The 14,164-nt window shown below is 34.3% G+C and overlaps 1 protein-coding gene and 2 long non-coding RNA genes across 16 annotated transcripts in view; all 3 read right to left on the bottom strand.

Moving 5' to 3' along the window:
- The window catches only part of LOC110799140 (uncharacterized), a 132,063-nt gene that overhangs the window by 103,594 nt on the left and 14,305 nt on the right, over positions 1-14,164 (bottom strand). The window lies entirely within an intron of this gene.
- Positions 1,695-4,129, bottom strand: LOC130469368 (uncharacterized). 2 transcript variants are annotated; one of them, XR_008929871.1, is made up of 4 exons: positions 3,985-4,129; positions 3,634-3,857; positions 2,915-2,978; positions 1,695-1,918 (listed from the first exon to the last, which is right to left on the bottom strand). It is a non-coding gene; the product is annotated as an uncharacterized lncRNA (long non-coding RNA). The 2 variants fall into 2 exon arrangements; XR_008929870.1 differs by having other exon boundaries at positions 3,634-4,120.
- On the bottom strand, positions 9,196-11,630 carry LOC130469367 (uncharacterized). Of its 2 annotated transcripts, XR_008929869.1 has the most exons (4): positions 11,486-11,630; positions 11,135-11,358; positions 10,416-10,479; positions 9,196-9,419 (listed from the first exon to the last, which is right to left on the bottom strand). It is a non-coding gene; the product is annotated as an uncharacterized lncRNA (long non-coding RNA). The 2 variants fall into 2 exon arrangements; XR_008929868.1 differs by having other exon boundaries at positions 11,135-11,621.

Here is a 14,164-nt window from a genome sequence, read left to right as displayed (position 1 = left end):
ACATTTCCCACTAACAATATTAAAAAAATACTACACTATCAACTAACACTATTAAATTAATAAGTCAATTCAAATGTCTTAAACTCCGCACCAGTCAAACCGGTGCGAGTATTAAGGGACAGAGGGAGTATTACTTACTCCGTATTTCATATCAGATAAGATCATAACCTATTTGGGCATGGAGCCTACTTTCAATCTTGATGAACTTCTCGGGGGTATGGACACCAACCTAGACAACGCAACTTCGACTATATTGAGCCTACTTTTACTTTTGAGGAACTTCTGGGTGATACAAACTTCAACCTCGAACAAATTTGGCCGACGTTATGATAGACCCTACTTTCACGGTTGAAGAACTACTTGGTGGTGCAGATGTCACACTTGATAAATTTCTTGATTTTTGATGTTGGGAAACCAATATATATATATTTGTTGAACGGAAGTAGTTTAAATGAAACTTTTGTATGCTATGTCTACTGGTACAAAATTAAATACTAATTGTACGCACCCTAATTGTATTTTGGAGTTACACCTTAGTACATAATAACCCGTAATGACAATATTTTCAAAGGGGATCAAATTTATTAAAATTCCGTATTAAAATAAATTATAATACAGTGTTATTTATATTTCTTTTATTGTTAGCTGTATGTGCAGTTCTTAATAAATAAATGGAATTGTATTACGACATTAAACGACAGACTTTACGGGTCAAATACAATTCTTAAAACAAACTATCAATAGCCTCCGTCTCACGTCATACTGGGTACACTCTGAACATAGGCCGGGCATTGCAGTCACGCTGATCATGGGTTCGACTCTTGTAGTGAGCAAAATGTTACGAGCAAAACACATTAGCTAACCCAACCCCCTCTGTTCAAGAACACCATTGGACTTTTACATTTTCATCCAAAATAGTTCGTCATCACACAAAAATGTCTGATTTTTTTTTTAAAATAAAATGAATAGAATCATCGTTCTACATGGGGGTATCTTTTTGCAAAAAAATATATAAAATAAACCTCTGTTGAAGAACACCATTGGGATTTTACATTTCCATCCAAAACAATTTGTCATCTTCAACATAAAAATGTCTGGTTTTTTATTTTTTTAACATGATAAAAATCATCGTTCTACATGAGGGGTACCTGTAAGCAAAAACAATGGATTACAATTTTTAACAAAAAATCTCGGTAACATCGAAAAACATATGAGTTTGATTGAGCTTAGTAATCATCGAAACTGAGAAGAACTGGTATCATCTGCAGCATAAAAAAATATGGAATCGCGCTTTAACTACGGAAATAAATATCTGGTACATCAACATTCAATCACAAATTACAGTGGAATGAAGTGAACAGATTTTGTCAAAAAATTGGTTTCATCGTTTTCATCGAAATTAATTACGAAAAATAAAAGGAAAAAAAACAGTGTTTTTTGAATTTCAAATTCAAAATTGCCATGAAAATTTTTCGTGCTGACTGGACATGACTAGGATCTGAGTTGGATTAAATAACCCAACTGAAGGCCAGGGTACACTGACTCAGCTTACCCCCAGGGTAAGTGTGGTGTAACACCCCGACAATTCTCTCTTTTCTAAAATAATCTTTTAATATAAAACGTAGAAAATTATCAAGGCATTATCGCCCGTGTGAAAACGTAACGGCTTATTCAGAGTTTTGCAGCGGAAAACATAAAACTAATTTTAGGTTTATAAATAATCGATTACAGGTTTAATCCCAAAAACCAATAAACAAAAAAATAAGGAAATATAAATAGTACGACCAGTTTAAAGTCCAATTAAACAAACCCAAGTCAACTTAGCAAATCAAAACTAAATACAAGCTCTCTATTCCCGATCCCAATGATGCAACATCTTCAAACCTGCAGATGGACAATGCTTATTGATCCTTAGAGACTGCTCACCAAAGATTGGGTCATCACAGGATCAATAAGGCATAGCCATGATCAACATGCACAAGCAAAAGCACGTAATCAGCAAAGCTGAGTACTACATACTAAATCAATAATAATCCTAACATGATTCTATTAAACGAGCAACCCTAACATGATACTAATGAACACAAACAAGGGCAGATAAAACATGATAGTTTGACGACCATACTTGACCAGACTAGACTAGGCTAGACTTTTAGCAATAATATTATTTTAGTTGAAATAGACAATGGACCGAGTTGACCATCCAGAAGTCTTCACTAAGGAAGACGAGGTACGGGCGCGACTCCGTAACCTCAGTGACCTGCGATATCGAGGAACGTTTAAATAAAAATAGGACACGGTGATCAATCCGGTCCCAGAAAAGGCCATGGGCTACCACCATGAACCCCAACTCCTGTTTGTCCGTCACTTCAGACGTGCACAGTCTAAAGCTATTGCTATTCAGTTTCACTTCACATGATTTACAAATTGAGATTCCGTTATGACTCAACCATTACATAAGACAGACAATTCACCTTTGTTCACAACTGTTTTTATCTTGGAATTAAGTAAGTGATCATAAAAGCATAAATCAAGACTCATTCCAACTTAACCAACCTTTCCTTTAACCATGAGCAACCCTGTATATGGGCATAGAGTTTCAACTTACTAAACAAGGTCCTCCGCCCTTATAAAGTAGTGAAAAGATAGAAAGGGAACAACAACCAATCGATCCAACCCAATCATATAGAATAATCTAGTGTTCCCAACCAACATGTTTGTATCAAACATCCATACTAACATGTTACAGTTCTTATAGTGCAAAATAAGTTCAATAAGTTTGTCCAACAGTATTAAACATGCACATTCCATATAACCAAGTTTGTCTATAATATCAACATCACCAAGTTCAACAATAATATCAACATGATTTCAACAATTAGCACACATTCCAAGCACGCAGGTATGTACGTACCTTGTGTAAACAAACTGCAAGACCACTTTAATAATTCAAAAGTCGCCTACGGAGAATTCTCCACCTAACAACAACCAATATAGACTCATATCAATTCATATTGAATTTTCAACAACATTAGGGAGCTTCAAACCCTTCCTAAACATAATTAGAACATTTTTCAATATCGAAACTTGAATATTTGGTTTCCTAGCATCATAATTATTATATTAATTATTGAAATTCGTTGAAAACTTTCAAAGCATCATACTTTAAATTTACAGCAATCTAAAATAATTAAAAGCTTACTCAAAATATATTCGACATCTTTAAAATCATAAAAATAATAACTTTAATAATATATAATCTTTCTATTATGATTTAAAGCCTTTAAAACCTCAAAAGTCACACTTTACTACTTAAAAGCACTAATTTAACCAATATAATATAATCTGAAAATTAGTAACTTTATTATATAATTCGTATAATCTGAAATCTATAATTTAAATCATAAAACTATAACTTTAATTCAAGAAAATATAATTCGAATTAATAAAACATGATTAAACCCTAACTTATATTTTAATCAAAAACTGAAAATTAATTCGTTTATAATCTCAACCCAAATCTGAAAATCATGTTCAAACCATAAAAATTATAAATTTAATATCAAGAACATAATTTAAATTAACAACTATATTTAATTAAAATAATTAGTTACTTAGGGTTTAAGAAATAACCAAGAATTAAAGAGGAGAGAGGAGGCTGGCCGGCGGAGCACAGGCGGCGCGGCACAGGGCGGTGGTCGCGGGGAACGGGCGACGCGGCTGGAGCCTGGTGGTGGTGACTACGGTGGTCGCACTTAGTCGTGCTTGGCTGCTGTCGTGAAAATGAAGAAACAAGAAAGAGGATGATGGAAAACGTTGGTTGGCGAGTTGGGCGGTGCAGCAACAGTGCACGGTGGCTGTGATGGTGCGGCGCAACCAGTTGCGCAGTGGTGGTGGCGGCAGAGAGCAACAAAAACAACCAAGAGGATAAGAATAAGAACGAAGGAGAAGCAAGAACAATGAAGCAAGAGATGGAGGAGTTACCGGCGTTTGAAGCTGCGGTGAGGGACAACGGTGGTCTCCGACGACTGGTTTGGCGGCGTGGCGGAAGCAACAATGAGGTTGAGGGTTGAGGGTCCTGGTTCACGTGAAAGTGAAGGAGAAGGGAAGGGGTTTTGGGTTTTGGGTTTTCACGTGAAATAGAAAGAGGAGGGAGTAAAGAATTTGAGTTTTTGTTATTTGGGCTTTATCATTTTGGGCTAGAACTAGGATTGAGTTTAAGTGTTTGAATCCAAAACCCATTAGGATTGTTTTCCAAATTCAAACGGTTTTTGTAATTCGATTTCTTTTCAACAAAAAGTTCTAAAATAATTTTAATTTCATAAATCGTTGAAATATTTAAAACGTATAAAAATAAATATTCGTTACTTAAATATTTATTTCAAAATTCGTAAATTCTATTTTAATATAATTACTTATACGTTAAAATATATTAATAAAATGTATAAAATTACGGGGGATTACAATCTACCCCTCTTAAAAGAAGTTTCGTCCCGAAACTTGACACGAAAATTCACACATTTTTCAAAAGTTTTCAACTTATTCTTACTGTAGAAGTACTTTGTGACACTCTTGTGCACTCATTTGCCAACTCAAAGATGTTTGTGTTACTCAAGAACACCTTTTTCTTATGCGGAGAATTTATTTACTTTGCACCAACATGTTTAAGTTGCTAAAAATGAGCATAAAATGCATAAAATACCATAAAAATAGGTAAAAAGCGCGAATTTATATCGCATTCTAACCCTCTTAAAGAAAACGAGTTACGCCCTCGTAACTCATCTCAGGGAATAACTTTGGGTATTTCTTCCTCAACGAATTATGTCCTCAATACAATATTCTCACTAAACTCATTCCAACAAGTAAGACTTCTATAATTCTTTCCATACAATGCCTCAACATGTGACATCGTAATGCTTGCATGGTAACTATTGATGCACGAAAATTCAATCGAACCTGGGTGGCTTTCCCAATTACCCTTAGAGTCAATAACACAGGTTTTCAACATAAATTCCGTTAGTAATCTCAATCTGTCTATCGGTTGCAGGGTGGAAAGAAATATTCATTTTCAATGTTGTCCCCAAGATTCAACTGGACCTTATTGCCAAAATTTCAGACTTTTGTTCTCGGTAAGGATCTTATATGTTGCCCTATAAAGGTAATGTCTCCAAATATTCGTAGATAACACCATAACAGCTAACTCTAGGTCATGGGTTTGGTAATTAGCCTTATAAGGTTTAAATTGACGCGACAACAGCTAAATCTAGAAAGCTTCCTCACATTTCTCACTTCACTTGAATTTCGATTCCTTTTTCAACAAGTTGGTCATTGGTTTTGCTTTCTTCCAAAAGTCTTTCACAACCTCCTATAATGGTCATCTAGGCCTATAAAACTTCAAGTATCGGACACGTTTTTTGGAGTAGGTCACTCACTCACAGCTTGAATCTTAGCATGATCTACAGAAACTCCTTCTGTTCAACTTTTCCTTGATACCGAACCTCATTACACTTTTCATGGGTGTATAACTTTTGGGCTTAACTCTTAGCTCTTGCACCAATTCATGTATTTCTTTTCATCTTTTCCAGCCAACAATGATTTCCAACGATCCTGGACCACTCAAATCTTCTCTTAAATTTATTCCCTTACGTAACATAGTTCTCAATCAATTTAGTCCTTCACTTTTCTGTCGGTGTCACTTATACACATATGACTTCAAGATTTGTATACTTCATTTAATAAAACTAGATTCTTCCTAAGCGTCTCCAAGTAATCCTCAAGTGTTTGTCATGCTCTTTCTCATTCCTTGCATAAATAGGGATATCATTAATAACATCATAACGAACTTAATTCGGAATTCGTAGAAAATCTCATTCATCAAATCTATAATTAATGCAGGTGCATTGGTTAACCCAAAAGACGTTACTCTAAAACCCATAATGACAATGACGAATCCTAATGAGGTCTTAGACCCTTATCAGCTATTCCCAATTGGTGGTACTTCAAACGCAAATCAGTCTTCGAGAACACACTCGCCCAATTCAATTGATCCAATATGTCATCTATCCTAGGCAAGGGATACTTGTTATTGATGGTGTTTAGCTCCCTAAAATCGATGCATAGTTCCATACTCTTATCTTTCTCCTTAACAAACAACACAGGAGCTCCCCACGGTGATGCACTAGGCCTAATATATTCCTTGACCAAACAACTCTTACAAGGTTCTGTGTCCTAATTAGTTCATTTCAGGAGGTGTCATGCTATAAGGTTCCTTGGATATAGGTGTCGTTTCAGGATTTAATTCTATAATGAACTCAAAGGCTTTAGCAGGTGACATACTCGCAATTTCACTCGGAAACACATCAATGAATCCATTCACAAAGGTAACATCCTCGATTTTCACTCCAACTTCTTTACTCCCATCTAGCACCCTACAGAAAAATAGTTCACGCTCCCTATTCATCAATTTCCTCACTCGCATTACAGAAATAACCAAAGGTTCTTGGACTACCCAAAACATCTATACGAGGTCAATCTTCCAATATGGTTCCTTACATTTACTTTCTGAATTTCACAGTACGTCTATCTTAGACTTGTACAAACTTAGTCAATTCCATCCTAAGGTTTATGAATTCTTGTGCCTTTTGCTTTCTCATAAAAGGTAGGGTAAAACTTTCCCTTAAGGCAGTAAAAAAAACGAATCCCAATTGAATCTCTCAACAGCGCTAAGTCTAACCCCATTTTCTCTCCACCATAAATCAGCTTCATCTTCCAAGTACAGTACAACTTGACCCACTCTCATGTTCTCAAGACAATTCAAATCCCCAAACAGTTTCTCGAACTCTCTAACCTAGTTCTCTAAAAAGTAAGATCAGTTTGCTTCTTAAAGTATGGTGGCTTAACTTTGGTTAGTCTCTCAAACATGTCCCCAGTAGAATCAGGACGCTCAGTTCTCTCTTCAGCCAGTCTTCCCGCCAAAAGGCGAATAGTAGCAACTAACTCACTATTGCTTGACATTCTAGTGTGCGACCTAAAATTAATTACTCTACGATACATAACTCATATGTCCCCTCTACGAAAGAAATTTAGATTTGATCATAGAGATCGCATCAACAAACACTTATTCAAGAATGTACACCAATAATAGAGCAATCATCGTCACTCATTCAAGAAAATATCCCTATCAAGGACATACAATTTGAAAACCAATGAATGGAAGTTCAATCACAACAAATAAGTAATAATATTCCCATTCGCGTGCCCAAAATAAACTTTTGATCATTGACCACTTGGATAATTAAATATTTAACTTTAATTCCACAAAAGAAACTTGTATTTCCTAAAAGAAACTTTTATTCCTCAAAACAATATTAATAACAATTTCTAAACCATAATAACGCACTTGTCCTCAAATTAACATAAAGGTTCTACGACACAAACATAAACTATTGTTGTTGAATAACGAAACTCTCAAACTGGAAATGAATACTTTAACTTCTATTGCTAACTCTATAAAGGCTTATTATATCCTTGAAGAGAATAAAGAATAACTCAAACTCTTATTGCTTTAACTTTAAACCGTTGCTGATATGCCACTTATTCTTTAAAACATAAAAGAACTAACTAACTATTACAACTTCAAATGTTTAAGGCATCTTGCCTACCTATTCTTTCCTTGGAAACTTGTGGAGTAAGATCTAGATCTTCAATATTCGTCGAATTCTTCTTCCGAGTATGAGTCTTCTTTCATGTCTTTATCTTGATGAGACTCACTTGCCACCTCACCATCACCTTTAGGTTCCACATCCGACTCACTAGGAATCTCAATGGTAGGCTCATGGGCCACTGGGTTAGGGTTATTTGCCTCAACCACTACATTCTCATTCTCCACGGTTACATCATTTCCCTCTAGATATTTACAACTCTAATAGGTTCATCTATAACTGCATCCCAAGCATGACTCCATGAGTTTCTACCCTCCTTGAACCCATTTTCTACGACCTCAATAATGGTGGTCAGGATCTCTACGTCATATCTCTACCTACCATCCCTAGTCCCATACTTAATCAACTTTGGTGTTCCATCATCAGAATGCATGTCTTTAAACCTATATTTGAGTTCTAGGTATGGCATTTTTGGTTAGGTAAACAATTAATGATAGTGGCTGCTATGATATCCTTTCTCATTAAGATAGGTTGCCCTTGAATTTTAGCATAATATTCACATCCAAACACAATTTTCTTCACGTAAATATCAGGGGTTTCTATATCAAGTTTCTCGAAGGATCCTATGTTGGTATACTTGGAAAGAAACATTTTATTCCTGAAATAAACAATTCAAGGTCTCACTAACGATTTTCCAGCCAAATCATAAACAAAGTTCAATAATGCAATAAGTTTGGTGGAAGCAAACAATTCTTTATGCACATTTAAATGTAACATTAAACAATTAGCATACGCACGTACATAACAATCAATTTCTTATGCTAGCATTGACTAGCTACTAATGCACATATAATTCTATCTTATATGCCCTTCTTATACTACCCATCTCTCATAAACTAAAGCATTGAAATAGTTTAAATAACAAATTAAAAGGACGATAATATAATAAAATTATAACATAGAATAAAAATATAAAATAAATAAAGTAAAATAAATTAAGGAAATGCGTAGCGAATAAATTCGAAAATAAAGTTATTAATTCGAAGAAGATTTATATATATATATTTTTTTTTAAATAACGAATTCTAACTCTTGAAACAATTTAAAAAAAAATTGAACTTCTAAAAAAAATTGTACTCCTTTTTTTTGAATAATAATTAATAAGAAAAAGAATAAAAATTTCGAAAGTCAATTTAATTCGAATAAATAATTTGATTTCGAACTTAAATAAGAAATATTATATACTTTCAAACAAGATAAAAGGAGACCTGCCCCCCCCAAAAAAAAGTACCAATTTTGAACACTATAATACGTAGAATCTCGATTTTTAAGAAATTTATTTTAAATAACTAGATAGTTAGGCGCCTAAAAATTTATTAAAGTAAAACCTTAGCTTCTAGATACCACTTTGTAACACCCCGACAATTCTCTCTTTTCTAAAATAATCTTTTAATATAAAACGTAGAAAATTATCAAGGCATTATCGCCCGTGTGAAAACGTAACGGCTTATTCAGAGTTTTGCAGCGGAAAACATAAAACTAATTTTAGGTTTATAAATAATCGATTACAGGTTTAATCCCAAAAACCAATAAACAAAAAAATAAGGAAATATAAATAGTACGACCAGTTTAAAGTCCAATTAAACAAACCCAAGTCAACTTAGCAAATCAAAACTAAATACAAGCTCTCTATTCCCGATCCCAATGATGCAACATCTTCAAACCTGCAGATGGACAATGCTTATTGATCCTTAGAGACTGCTCACCAAAGATTGGGTCATCACAGGATCAATAAGGCATAGCCATGATCAACATGCACAAGCAAAAGCACGTAATCAGCAAAGCTGAGTACTACATACTAAATCAATAATAATCCTAACATGATTCTATTAAACGAGCAACCCTAACATGATACTAATGAACACAAACAAGGGCAGATAAAACATGATAGTTTGACGACCATACTTGACCAGACTAGACTAGGCTAGACTTTTAGCAATAATATTATTTTAGTTGAAATAGACAATGGACCGAGTTGACCATCCAGAAGTCTTCACTAAGGAAGACGAGGTACGGGCGCGACTCCGTAACCTCAGTGACCTGCGATATCGAGGAACGTTTAAATAAAAATAGGACACGGTGATCAATCCGGTCCCAGAAAAGGCCATGGGCTACCACCATGAACCCCAACTCCTGTTTGTCCGTCACTTCAGACGTGCACAGTCTAAAGCTATTGCTATTCAGTTTCACTTCACATGATTTACAAATTGAGATTCCGTTATGACTCAACCATTACATAAGACAGACAATTCACCTTTGTTCACAACTGTTTTTATCTTGGAATTAAGTAAGTGATCATAAAAGCATAAATCAAGACTCATTCCAACTTAACCAACCTTTCCTTTAACCATGAGCAACCCTGTATATGGGCATAGAGTTTCAACTTACTAAACAAGGTCCTCCGCCCTTATAAAGTAGTGAAAAGATAGAAAGGGAACAACAACCAATCGATCCAACCCAATCATATAGAATAATCTAGTGTTCCCAACCAACATGTTTGTATCAAACATCCATACTAACATGTTACAGTTCTTATAGTGCAAAATAAGTTCAATAAGTTTGTCCAACAGTATTAAACATGCACATTCCATATAACCAAGTTTGTCTATAATATCAACATCACCAAGTTCAACAATAATATCAACATGATTTCAACAATTAGCACACATTCCAAGCACGCAGGTATGTACGTACCTTGTGTAAACAAACTGCAAGACCACTTTAATAATTCAAAAGTCGCCTACGGAGAATTCTCCACCTAACAACAACCAATATAGACTCATATCAATTCATATTGAATTTTCAACAACATTAGGGAGCTTCAAACCCTTCCTAAACATAATTAGAACATTTTTCAATATCGAAACTTGAATATTTGGTTTCCTAGCATCATAATTATTATATTAATTATTGAAATTCGTTGAAAACTTTCAAAGCATCATACTTTAAATTTACAGCAATCTAAAATAATTAAAAGCTTACTCAAAATATATTCGACATCTTTAAAATCATAAAAATAATAACTTTAATAATATATAATCTTTCTATTATGATTTAAAGCCTTTAAAACCTCAAAAGTCACACTTTACTACTTAAAAGCACTAATTTAACCAATATAATATAATCTGAAAATTAGTAACTTTATTATATAATTCGTATAATCTGAAATCTATAATTTAAATCATAAAACTATAACTTTAATTCAAGAAAATATAATTCGAATTAATAAAACATGATTAAACCCTAACTTATATTTTAATCAAAAACTGAAAATTAATTCGTTTATAATCTCAACCCAAATCTGAAAATCATGTTCAAACCATAAAAATTATAAATTTAATATCAAGAACATAATTTAAATTAACAACTATATTTAATTAAAATAATTAGTTACTTAGGGTTTAAGAAATAACCAAGAATTAAAGAGGAGAGAGGAGGCTGGCCGGCGGAGCACAGGCGGCGCGGCACAGGGCGGTGGTCGCGGGGAACGGGCGACGCGGCTGGAGCCTGGTGGTGGTGACTACGGTGGTCGCACTTAGTCGTGCTTGGCTGCTGTCGTGAAAATGAAGAAACAAGAAAGAGGATGATGGAAAACGTTGGTTGGCGAGTTGGGCGGTGCAGCAACAGTGCACGGTGGCTGTGATGGTGCGGCGCAACCAGTTGCGCAGTGGTGGTGGCGGCAGAGAGCAACAAAAACAACCAAGAGGATAAGAATAAGAACGAAGGAGAAGCAAGAACAATGAAGCAAGAGATGGAGGAGTTACCGGCGTTTGAAGCTGCGGTGAGGGACAACGGTGGTCTCCGACGACTGGTTTGGCGGCGTGGCGGAAGCAACAATGAGGTTGAGGGTTGAGGGTCCTGGTTCACGTGAAAGTGAAGGAGAAGGGAAGGGGTTTTGGGTTTTGGGTTTTCACGTGAAATAGAAAGAGGAGGGAGTAAAGAATTTGAGTTTTTGTTATTTGGGCTTTATCATTTTGGGCTAGAACTAGGATTGAGTTTAAGTGTTTGAATCCAAAACCCATTAGGATTGTTTTCCAAATTCAAACGGTTTTTGTAATTCGATTTCTTTTCAACAAAAAGTTCTAAAATAATTTTAATTTCATAAATCGTTGAAATATTTAAAACGTATAAAAATAAATATTCGTTACTTAAATATTTATTTCAAAATTCGTAAATTCTATTTTAATATAATTACTTATACGTTAAAATATATTAATAAAATGTATAAAATTACGGGGGATTACATGTGGGTTTTGCGTTTTTCTCAACCTTTTGTTTATTGTTTACTGATCCTCCTTTTCCCAACCTTTTGTTTATTCCATTTCTTTTTTCTTTCTATCACTTTCATGTACTTCGGACTTCATTTCACTCGTATTTTATTTTTTTCTATTAGGTCCATTCTTTTGGATTTAATTTCAGTTTCATTCAGTTCCGATTCAGTTAGTTCAGTTCAGTTCAAATTAGATTAGTTCAGTTTAATTTGGTTCGGTTCAGTTTAGTTCAGTTTAGTTTAGTTCGGTCGGTTCAGTTCAGTTCAGCTTCAACTAGTTCACTCCAGACTCCAGTTCAATTCAAAAGACATCATTGTGTTTATTTCCGTCTTTAATGATATTTTTTTTATTACTTTTTTATTATTATAATGTTAATAATTACTAATCCCGCTGTATTTATTTAAGGGATACACTTGCCTTTTCCGGCCGTATTTATTTAAGAGATACACTTGTCATTTTTAGTAACTTATCAACCCCACCATCTAATTAAATAATATATCTACACCCCACCCCCACCCCTCACTCCCTAAAATGACATGGTCCAACTTGTTTTTCTTATTAAAATATCTACTCAACCCCACTTGTTTTATTACATTATTTCATTCAATTCTTTTTCTTAAAACCCGTGCCCGGCCAAGGGTATCTTTTAAATAAACACGGAGGGAGTATTAATTACTCCTCCATATTTTTTTAAGAGTCACAATTACTACTTTCGGTCGTATTTTTTTAGAAGTCACAATTTTATTTTTGGTAACTTGTACACTCATTCCCCAATTGGTTATTATTTTTTAATTTCCTATGAACCCACTTAAATCATAAATTATTCGTTTTTTGGTAACTTTCACATCCCTCTTGTTTTTTTATATTTCTTTATTGTCAAATATTCCACTTGCATCATTGTTATATCAAATTCAACTATGATTCCTTAACACTTGTGCCGGTCAACATGTTACTCCTTAAAAAACACGGAGGGTTTATCTTTATTTATTTTTATTTTTATTATTTTTTTAGTTTTTGGTATTATTATTATTATCGTGTAAACCTTTTACATAAAGTTGGATAAACAAGTTATGCTCCCACCTCTTTCTGAATGCAAAAACTCAATATGTGAAAGATAAATGAACCACTCTCAACATTGTTAGAGTGACAAATAGAGAGATACTTGATACGCGAAAGTGTGTCCAAGGCCTCCTTATCTAATTCCCTGAACGTAGAGAAACCAAAAGGGATGAACTTGTATTCGTTGTCCTCGCATTTAGATGCGTTTTTCTTCTTTTTCTTCTCCACAACATTGTGCAAGGCCAACTCAAGACATTACAAGAAGTTAGTGGGAAACTGAGATACTATCTGGCCCCCCACTCTTTTAGCAATAGCGAAACTGAACCTAGTGAAGATATGCGCAACACCTCGTGCCCCAATATCTTGAACCTTAGAGAACTTTTGTATCCGTTTAAGTAACACAATAGGGTCTGTCTCCAATTCCCCCAATGAAGAAAATGAGAAAGGTAGGAAATTAATCGTACCAATTGTCGTACTCTTAGCTTGATACTTGACCCGCTTACGTTGTGCCGCATCTATCACAACACAGTCAAGCACAAAATTAGACATCCCGTTGATGACTTCATTTGATTATAAATCTTCCACTTTTTATTTTTATTTTATTTTATTTAGAAAAAATATGCTATTTCAAAAAGTGCCTATTTTACTTATATCTATTTTAAACTTTATTTATTTTTATTATCATTTATAATATTTTTTATATTATATGTATATTTTCTCTTGTTTTACTTTCATTAATTCAACTTTCTTCCTCTTCATTGTTTATTCTTTTAACTTTCCGCTCTTTTCTGGTTTGTTCTGCTCATAATGACGATCTCCTATTACGATTCATATTAGCCGACCCCAAATCATTTTGAGACTAAGACTTTGTTGTTGTTGAAGCACATGGAATGGGTTTAGACTATTCTAAACCCATAGGCTAAACCTATACCTCATATTTAAAATCCGCGAACCAAACTCCCCCTATGCATTTTCTCTTACAACTACAAACGTAGTTACTTCACAAATTATTGCAATCTTAATTCCACAAATTAATCCAACCGCAACTTAATTCACAAACCTTTTTATTAACTTGATGACGCGCGCCGTCGAACAACTGGTCAAATTGAGAAA

Source organism: Spinacia oleracea, chromosome 3, assembly GCF_020520425.1.
Source record: "Spinacia oleracea cultivar Varoflay chromosome 3, BTI_SOV_V1, whole genome shotgun sequence".
Lineage (NCBI taxonomy): Eukaryota > Viridiplantae > Streptophyta > Magnoliopsida > Caryophyllales > Amaranthaceae > Spinacia > Spinacia oleracea.
This window is presented reverse-complemented; position numbering and strand designations above follow the sequence as displayed.